Source organism: Pipra filicauda, unplaced genomic scaffold, assembly GCF_003945595.2.
Source record: "Pipra filicauda isolate LSUMZ 115617 unplaced genomic scaffold, ASM394559v2 scaffold609_size223957_pilon, whole genome shotgun sequence".
Taxonomy (NCBI): Eukaryota; Metazoa; Chordata; class Aves; order Passeriformes; family Pipridae; genus Pipra; species Pipra filicauda.
In genome coordinates, this window is record NW_024104764.1 from 193,730 (window position 1) to 203,655 (window position 9,926).

The window sequence follows — 9,926 nt, forward strand, 5'->3', positions numbered from 1 at the left end:
CAGATCTGCTTTTTGCAGTGCTGATTCATCTCAGTTCTTCTCACTTGAGGAGGATCCAGTGACCTGCTTGGACAAGCTCACCTGGGAGTTATAAATACATCCTTGTGTAATCCTGACATGACAATAAGCTAATGGGGATTGGAAATGAGAACAGGATTTGTCCCTACAGGTAGAGCCCCCTCTTCTTGGGGCTCCTTCTGAGGCTGGGTTATTACTCTCCTCCCTACAGCTGGGTGTTGGGCAATGCTGGTGAGATGGATTAGGGCTGTGAGAGGTGTGAGATGTGGAACTTCACTGAGAAGCCTCTCCATGATTAACAGCAGGTGATGCCAGGGCTGGAGTCACATCCTGGACAGGCTGTGTGCCTGTTACCTGCACCAAGGTGGCACAGCTCATACGATGGGACAGCTCGAAAAAATTGATCTGTCTGTCTCCTTGGATACGATCCTGATTGAAATAAGGGGTGTCTGGTTGGGGCAGCTGCCTGTGGCACTTTCTTCTCTGAACTGAGCTAAGAAGGGCTGAAATCCCTGGCCTGGGAGTGGGAGGATGTCACAAATCCCCAGCCTGACTCACTCAGGTGTTGGCAGCGGGGTGGGTCCGGGGGCTCAGACACCACAGGGCAAGGCAGCAGCAATCCACATGAATTATTGCCCTGTTGTGGGCCTCTTTTAACCCACTTGTGTGATCCAGGTGCTGCCTGTCAGCACTGCACCAGCCCAGGCAGTGGTGGGCAGTGAGTGCCCAGCACTGACACGGGCACTGAGCACATCAGAGTTACAGAATGAGCCATCTCCCCCCACTCCAGGCAGCTTCCCCGGGAGATGGTGACTCAGGAGGCTGCTTGGGCCAATTCTTTACATCTTCAGAGCTGCCTTGCCATGAGCTGCCAGTGAGTGGGTGATTTTGGAAGCAGGAATTTGTCTCCCAGCCCTCTGGACTTGCAGCAGTGGAAAAAGGTTGCTGAAGACCACTGAAGTTCTGCCTTTAAGCCCTGGCTGTGTCTCAGGTTTAAGCACAAGACAGTGCCCTGATGAAGGGGATTTTCAACAGCAGGTGTCCTGAGGTGATCCATGGGCTCCAGCACTCGGAATGGGGATTAGGGATGGTTGCAGAAGCCACCAGCAGTGCTGCCATGTGAAATTAGTGACCGATCACCTTGGGTGGTACATACCTAGAAGTGGGACTTCATGTGCTGTAGTCACTGTGTTTGTGGCTGCATTTTATTCTTGCCTGAGACTTGGTTTCCAGTGGAATAAGCCCAACTGAGAGTTTTCCCATCGTGACAGCAGGTGACACAGTGGTGATTTACTGGAAGCACAGAGGTTTGATGCCTTGTGACATAAAGCCAACATCACTTTGTTCTTCCAAAAAGCAGAAAGCAAGCAATGTTAGGGGGTCCAAAGAGCAAGAGGAGATGTCAAAGAATAGTTTTAGAATTTGAGCATTTGCCCTTTGCTGCTTCGTGGTGGTTAAAGACTACCTGAGAAGACTTAAGTTATAACCAGTTATATTTACCTGATTGGGTGGAAGATGTCCCTACCCATGGCAGTAGGGTTGGAACCGGATGATTTTAAGGTCCTTTCCAACCCAAACCAGTCTATGATTCTATTATTCTATTTTTTTTGATTTTACATTGGACATCCATAGCTGGCTGCCCAAGGCCTTTTTACAGAAAACCATCTTTCATTCCCACCTCCAGGGGCAGGTGTGAGGTGGCCCACAATGACCAAGATACGTGAAGTTTGCAGCTAAATCATTGAAGTTCATGACAAAGATCCCACAGATCCTCTCCAGCAGGTTTGTGGGCACTCAGCCCTTTCAGGCTCTGTTTAGTCATCATAAGGCATAAAGAATTCGAACACGAAGTGTTGTTTTCTTCCTTTTCTGGGCATATCTGAGAGGGAGCTTGCCAGAGCAAGTGCTGAGCCTGCTCACATTTCTGGGGCAAAGTGCTGAGATTGCACAGGGTCATAACAGAAACTGGGGTCTTCCACCTCCATCCCTCCAGCTCAAGGCCAGAGATACTGGGATGGGATGGGAAGGTGGGGGAGGGCATATCCATCCTCAGATTCTGTTCTTTATAGCAAATAGGTGAATTTTAACTAGGGATACATTCTCAAAAGCACTGGAATGTCTCGAGGCAAAGTCTTGTGGTAGACAGTGGTAATAAAGGAGAACAGAACGGGGGCGGGGAGAAAACTTGGAGCACGATCTTACACTCCTGTTAGCAGCCAGTGCCCGTGAGCAGATACTGGGCAGATATGTGGTGCTGGGGTAGAGACATTCCAGAGTGATTTCTGAGTCAGCTGAGCTCCTCCCATCATCACTTCACTCATCAAAATAAGTATTTATAGCACAGGTAGGAGCAGGGAGAGAAATCAAAGAGGAGCTTCCCAGAAAGACGCATAAATCACTCCAAGAGTTCAGCTCTGGGGCTCTGCATTTTTTGCTTTAATGAGAATGAATAAAAGCTCTGGTGTTATTACTAATATTTCTTAATATTATTTCACCGGTCTGCTTTTTGAATTACAGTCATCTTTGAGCAAAGTGGTATTTCCACAGAGTTCTCCCAGCTTTCAGAGCTGCAGACTGCTGAGGACATGCTGTCTTACACCAGAGAAAACATTTTCTCCAGCACAGATCTGCTGAAAACCAGTTCAGAAGGTCTGCCCAGGCCGGTGTTTGCTGCCCGAACTGTCGGGAGACCTCCAGGCCTTCCAACCAAGCGAAGCAGGAGAGCCAGGAAGGTGCTGTACCCAGCCCACGTGAGAAAATATTTGCCACGCCAAGAGAAAGACCCAGTCAAGCGGTGGTTGCTCCTCTGTGCTGGCATAATCCTCATGCAGGTCTTGACTGAGGATCCTGAGCAAGAGGGACTGGCTGGGGGGAAGAGCCTCGGGGAGCAGCCGCTCTGTGCTCCAGCATCCCCGGTGTCTGCAGGGCTCGGGGCTGCAGGGAACCGCTCCAGAGAACACGGAGCTCCTTCTGCAACCGTGTTCTCATCAGCCTACGGGCACCAGCCTCTCAGGCACAGCACAGCTGATGTGCCACAACAAGCCCAGAGCCATCCACAGACCTTCTGCAGGCAGTGCTGGAGCAGGTTCTCCCGTGCAGAGCACTGAACTGGAGTGAGAATCTGTCCTGCTCTGCGCTTGGACATCAGCTGTGGGAGCATCACTGGCAGCAGGGGTGAACTCCTGCACCCCTCCAAGGGGACACCAGGACTCTGGATGGTGGCACGAGGCCAGCAGAGGCCAGAAGAGGCACTGATGAAAGCCCAGGGCTGCAGCAAGAGCTGGGCAGTTTTTACCGTTGATTCATTTGTGACTGACGAGAGACTGTGGTTTCCAAGAGCTGTAACAAAAGGCTGCAGGAATTAGAATCACCCTCCCTGTGCTGTGCTAACGTATCCATCACTGTTACATGACTGTTTTCATTGCCTGCATTTGCATGTTGTAATTTAGTGTCAGTTCTCAGAAATTAGAGGAAAGTGGCTCAGCTCTCGAAGCGCTGAGAGTGCAGAGCTCCTGTGTGCTGTTCTCCCTCAGTAACCCTGTAAGAATAAACTGCTGACATCAGACTTCCACAGCGTGTTGTCAAACTTAGATTGTAAAATTAAGGTTTGCTGACCATCCTGGGGAAATAAAACTGTCCAACAAGCATGGATAGTGGGGTGAGAGACATGGCATGACCCGAGCACGCTGGTGCTGAGCACTGGGAGAGGGTTCGTGGCCCTGGGACAGATGCCATGGCTCTGGCTGGGGACATGGCACAGTATGAACCCAGCACTGGGATAAGACACTGGGAAAATGCTGGGAGACCCCTACAAGAAACCATAGGATATGCTGGGAAAGAGGGTTGATCAAGGGGTGGCTGAGCTAGAGATGACCAGTGGTCCCTTCTCACCAACACTGGCACCATTTCTGTGTTGATCAGGGGGGTTACTGGAAGTCCAGCAGTGCTTTGTGGTTCTGGGCATGAAACATGGGATTGGCCCCGGCTCCAGGGCAGTTTGGGTGTAGGTTTTTTGCTGTCTGGGGGCTGCACAGCAAGGGGCAGCTCAGAGCAGGGCAGCTGCCTCCCAGACATGAGCTGCATGAGTCAGGAATAAAGAAATCTGGCTCAGGACCTGCTTCTGCTCCTTGGGGCTTATTGCAAAGAGCCACTCATGGCTCCTTGCAGGAAATGCAGAGTCCAGGATTTTCAGTGGATGACATTTTGAGCTTATTGAATTTCCTGGGCTGTTTTATCAGCCAGCCCCTGAGGCTGGGATTCAGCTGCCCTAATTTAGGCATCCTGAGGAAAGTCTGAGTAGGTCTTCCTGGGATTTTCCCAGCCCAGTCCCCTGGGAGCCTGCCTGGTGAAAGGCACCTGAAAACTCTTCTCCAAGTCATGCCCATGCTCTGGACTCACTCATCTCATGTGTCAGGGCTCCTCCTCACGAAAGTCAGTCCCAAAAAGCCACAGTATGCCTGTGCAGCCCCAGTTTTGCCCTCCAGGTCTGCAGTCCAACCATCCATTCTGCAGAACAACTTTAAACTTTTGCTGGGTTGCTCAGGGCTTTGTCCAGCCCAACCTTCAAAATCTCCAAGCATGAAGATTTCCCCACCTCCTTGGCCAACCTCTGGCACTTACCTGGGATTTAATTCTGATCTTTTCCATGCCACATGAGGCCAGACAGCTGGGGAGCCTCACATAGCTGTTCACTGAGTGTCCCAGAAAGCAGGTCTTTTCATGGGAACAGCAGTTATTTCCTCAGGCCCTGACAAGAGCAGAACTCAGATGTTTCGTAATGACCCCAAACAGCCTCGTGTGACCCAGGGGATGGAAGGAAGCTGGATGGCACATGCAGTGATTGCAGAAGAGGTGTGGAAAAACAAGTGCAGCACTGCAAGCCAAGGCAGAGAACAGGGAGCTGCTGCAGCCCACAGTGAACACAGAGACCTGTTTACATAAAAAAAAAAAAAAAAAGAAAAAAAAGGAGCTGAATCACTAACAGAATTTAGCTACTTAATTTCTACTGAGGGAGAAAAAAAAGGAGCAATCTGTCCATGTGCAGCCAAGGAACTGTTTGGAGTAAGGAGCAGCTGGGACACCACTTTGAGTGGTGATGCAGGATGAGCCCTTCAGAGGGGCTCCCTTGTGTAAGTGGGGGAGGACACACAAAACCAAGGAATAACTCGATGTGGAGTTTTGTAAAATTCAGGAATTATCAGTATTATATTTTAACGATGGTGCTGGCGTTGACATCTTTCAGAGCTGATTGGGGAAGCAAGGTCTTCCCCCAAGCCCAGCACACCCAAAGGCATCACGAGAGGGCAGCAGAGACAGGGGCCTGCAGTGTTCCAGACACCCAAATAGGAAACCACCATGGCACAGGTACAAGAAACTGCTGAGGATGCTGCCAGTGCCTTGCAGGAGCTGACAGGGTGGGAAAACAGGCTCTGTCAAAATAAACGGGCACGCTGGGGCATAACCCAGCAAAATAGATACAGATCCCTTAAATATAACCCCCCATCACTGAGGTTTATAGGAGAGAGGTTTTATTGTTCGTGCAGTGCAGGATGGCGAGCTGAGGGAATGCAGAGGTTGCCACCACCAACTGACAGCTGAATGCAACCTCCGAAAATCCATTTCAGACCTCGTACTTTGGATGAGCTTGATAAAAAACGGACCTTTACAGTCAGTTTGTGGCATGAAGTCTGGTGGTTCCCATCATGTTCACCCCCCCATTCCTCTCTGACATGTCCCTGTTCACTGCAACTCTTGCTTTTGGCACGATGCAGCACAGGCAGGACAGCTCAGGTGAGGGCAGGGGTGAAGGACACTGCTGGCGTGAGCCCACCCTGGCCCAGCCCTGTCGTAGCTACTCCCAGGCCTGTGCATTGCCAAGGCCATTCAGAGATTTGTGTACCAGCTCCAGCTGGGCTCCCAGAGGCTGAGGAGGGCTTTGGGAGCCCTGGAATGCCCTGGAAGGACAATGCTACACCTCAAAGTCGGCAGAGCAGCGTATCCAAACAGGTTCTGCAGTGGGGACATGCCAGGACCCAGCCCTGGGCTTGTACTTCCAGCCTGGTGCAGGGTTTGTGGCTCCTCCTGGTAAGTGCCTTCTCTGTGGGGGGGAGCCCTTTGCACCCCAGCTCTACTGCCCCAGAGACCTTCACTCCCACCTGCAGTCCTTGGACCAGAGCCTGTCTCACTCCTTCCTCTCCCAGAGCTCCCACTTCCCTCTTCTGCATTCCAGAGTCTTCCTGATCCATGCTACAGCCCCAGTCCCTTCTCTCCTCATACCACCCCTCCCTCCAACCTCTTTCCTTACCCAAGTCTCCTCAGGCCATCTCAGCCCCCCCATCCTACTGCCCCAGAGTCCCCCAGTCCTGCCACTGGGCACAGAGACCTTTGCTCCAGCTCCCATCCCTGCTGGTAAAACCTCTTGGCCTCTAAGCAAACAGCATCCAGTTGTGTCCTGGGAGCAGGCCCTGGGACATTCCCACCATGTTCTCTGCCTGGAACTGTCCCTGGGGAGCGTGAGGGATGCAATACCCCGAACCCTGGCCAGGGACCATTCTGGCAGTTTGTCATTACACATGATCACATTCCTGTACCCAGCAGTGTCCCTGGGAGTGGCTGAATTTAGTACTATAGATGTGTCCTGTGGCACAGTGGGAGATCCAAATATCCGCTTAGACTGGATATTAGGAAAAATTTCTTCTCTGAAAGGGTGGTCAGGCACAAGCTGCCCAAGGCAGTGGTGGAATCACCATCCCTGGAGGGACTTAAATTAGTCTTTTGTAGGGGTGGCACCCGGGGACATGGTTTAGTGGTGGCCATGGTGGTGCTGAGTTAACAGTTGGACTCGATGGTCTTAGAGGACTTTTCTAACCTTACTGATTCTGTGATTCTACGCAGCACTCCAAAGATGCTCCTAAAGGGGTACCTCTCACCATATGTCCCTGATCCTACAACATGAACACTTGGCTGTCCCCGTGCCCATCCAGAACGCCTATGGAGCCGCTCTGTACTTTTTCCCAGGGAGCTGTAAGAAGACTGTTCATACCCTCACTAGCAGAGAAAGCTCTGTGGCAGCGTTTTGACTCTCCACCAAACGTAGGAGCCGGCACCGCTTCCCCTCGCTGCGACACAAGGGCACCAGAGCTGCACCCTGCGGAGGCGTGCCATGGGAATTATAAACACAGCTGCTTCCACGAGGCGTGTTATTCACCCTCTGGCTCGCTCTCAGTTGGACTGACGATGTCTTGGGAGCATAATGGAGAACATATTAAAATGTTTTCTCGTTTCGTTGCCTCACCTACGTGCTGCACTACTCCATTGCACAACTGGTTGTCTGAAAAAGGGGAGCTTGAAAAGGCTGCTGTAAATAAGACTTAGAAAGAAGACAAAAGACAAGGAAATAGTAAGAAGTCAATAAATCAGTGAGCAATCTAGTGAAGACATAGCAGAGTCTGTACCTCCCCTTGCCTCGCAGCAACAGGGAGCCACTCAACAGACCTAAAAGCCATGATATTGAAAACTGGTTTGTGTTCACTTACACAGCAAAAAAGGAGTTAAAATTCTTTATGGAAGAGAGAAAGTTTGATTATAAGGACCATGGGATTACCTGAACAGCATTTCTGCTTCCTGGAGCAAAGCAATGTCCTTCAGTGTTATTTGCTCTTAAACAGTATCTACAAAGAGCCCGTCTACTTTACACTCAGAGGGTGTGTAGCTCCATTTTCACCTGGTGTATTGAACACCTCCCCTGAGCCACCTTTTCCCGGTAACTGGTGTTTTCCTTCCTTTCCTTTGTCCTGCTTGGAAGAGTCTCCTGCTTGCCTTCGCTCTCTTTGGCTTGTTTGTGGCCACATGTCTGGACAGATCCAGGGAAGGGCCCAACTTTGTTGACACTGTCATAAAAAGTACCTGAAACGATGTCATTTGTTAAGAAGAAGCATGTGTGGGAGAGGCTGTTTTAACAGAACCTCTGTGCGTCGTTGGAGGCCACCACTGGCACGTACCAGATGGTGGCCAACAATGCTGAGTGTCATCATGGCTTTGGGAAGGTACAGGGGTGGTGGGAGGCAGTGGTGGGACCCTCAGGGGAACGCTGTGTCCTGGGGTGGGTGGCAGTGACTGGGCACCAAGGGGGACACCATGGTGGCCCAGGAACATGGTGGCGACCTGAGGTACATGGGGAACAGGGTGACATGGCAGGGCCGTAAAGTACAGGAGATAACTGGGGAATGGGGCAGGGCCATGGAGGGGACATGGGGGACACAGCATGGCCCTGAGGCAGGTGGGATCACTGGGAACATGGAGGGGCTGTGAGGCACATGGGGGGCACAGCTCCTTAAGCAGCTCTGAGGCACACTGGGACATAAAATGATCAAGGCTGGAAGAGACCTTAAAGATCATCCAGTCCAACCATCCACCCAGCACTACCACCATGACCCCTAGGGCACTAAACCACATCACCCGGCTCACATGGAGGGGCCGTGGGGCACACGGGGGACGTGGCTCAGCCCTGGGACACACGGGGACATGGAGGGACCCTGAGACACATGGGGACACAGCAGGGCCCTGAGACACATGGGGGGCATGGAGGGACCATGAAGCACATGAGGCCCATGGGTACACAGCCCTCATGCACATGGGGGACATGTTTCAGCCCTGGGGCACGTGGGGACATGGAGAGGTCGTGATGCACAGAGGGGACAAGGGTGCACAGCCCTGAGGCACCTGGGGGGTACAGGAACATGGCTCAGCCCTGAAGCGCCAGGAGGATACAGGAACGTGGCTCAGCCCTGAGCACAGAGGGTCGCAGCGGGGCCCTGAGGCACAGGGGGACGTGAATGCACAGCCCTGAAGTACACGGGGGGCACAGAGGGGCCGCGATGCACGGAGGGGACATGGATGCAGAGCCTTGAGGGCACACGGGGGGCACGGCTCAGCCCTGAGGCACACGGGGACACGGAGGGGCCGTGATGCATGGAGGGGACATGGATGCTCAGCCCTGAGGCACACGGGGACACGGAGGGGTCCAGAGGCACAGGAGAACATGGATGCAGTGTCCCGAGGCACCAGGGGGACATAGGGACGCGGCTCATGCAGGGACGCGGCGGGGCCCTGCGGCACACAGGGACGAGCACCCCTGAGGGCACCCAGCACAGGGCACGGGGCAGCCCCGGCCCCGCCGCGCTCCCGCCCGTGGCGCCGCGTTGCCATCGCGACGCCTCCCTGCAGCCCAGCCCAGCCCAGCCCAGCCCAGCCCAGCCCAGCCCAGCCCAGCCCAGCCCAGCCCAGCCCAGCCCAGCCCAGCCCAGCCCAGCTCCGTTCCGTCCCGTCCCGTCCCGGCGCGGCCGCTTTAAGAGCGCGGCGCCCGCGGCCGCCCCCGCCCGCCCGCCCGCCGGAAGGGGCCGCGAGCCCGCGCCGCCGCTGCCGCCGCCTTCGCCTTCGCCCGGCCTCCTCAGGTACCGGCGGGGCCGCCCCGCCCGCCCGGGGGGCGCTGCCCGGGCCCGCGGGGACGGGACGGGGCGGGGGCGGTGTGGCCGGGGCGGTGTGGCCGCCGGGGGGGCGCTCGCTGGAGCCCCGCGGGTGTCGGGAACCCGCGCCCGGCGGGCTCCGGGGCTGCGTCCCCGCGGGGTGAGGGAGGCTCCGGGCGGGGGGTGCCGGCGGTTCGGGGGGTGCCGGCGGTTCGGGGGTGCCCGCGGTTTGGGGGGTGCCCGCGGTTCGGGGGGTGCCCGCGGTTCGGGGGGTGCCGGCGGTTCGGGGGGTGCCGGCGGTTCGGGGGGTGCCGGCGGGTCGGGGGGTGCCGCGGTTCGGGGGTTTCGGGGTGCCCGCGGTTCGCCGCGGGGGGGTGCCGCGGCGGTTCGGGGGGTGCCGGCGGTTCGGGGGGTGCCGGCGGTTCGGGGGGTGCCGGCGGTTCG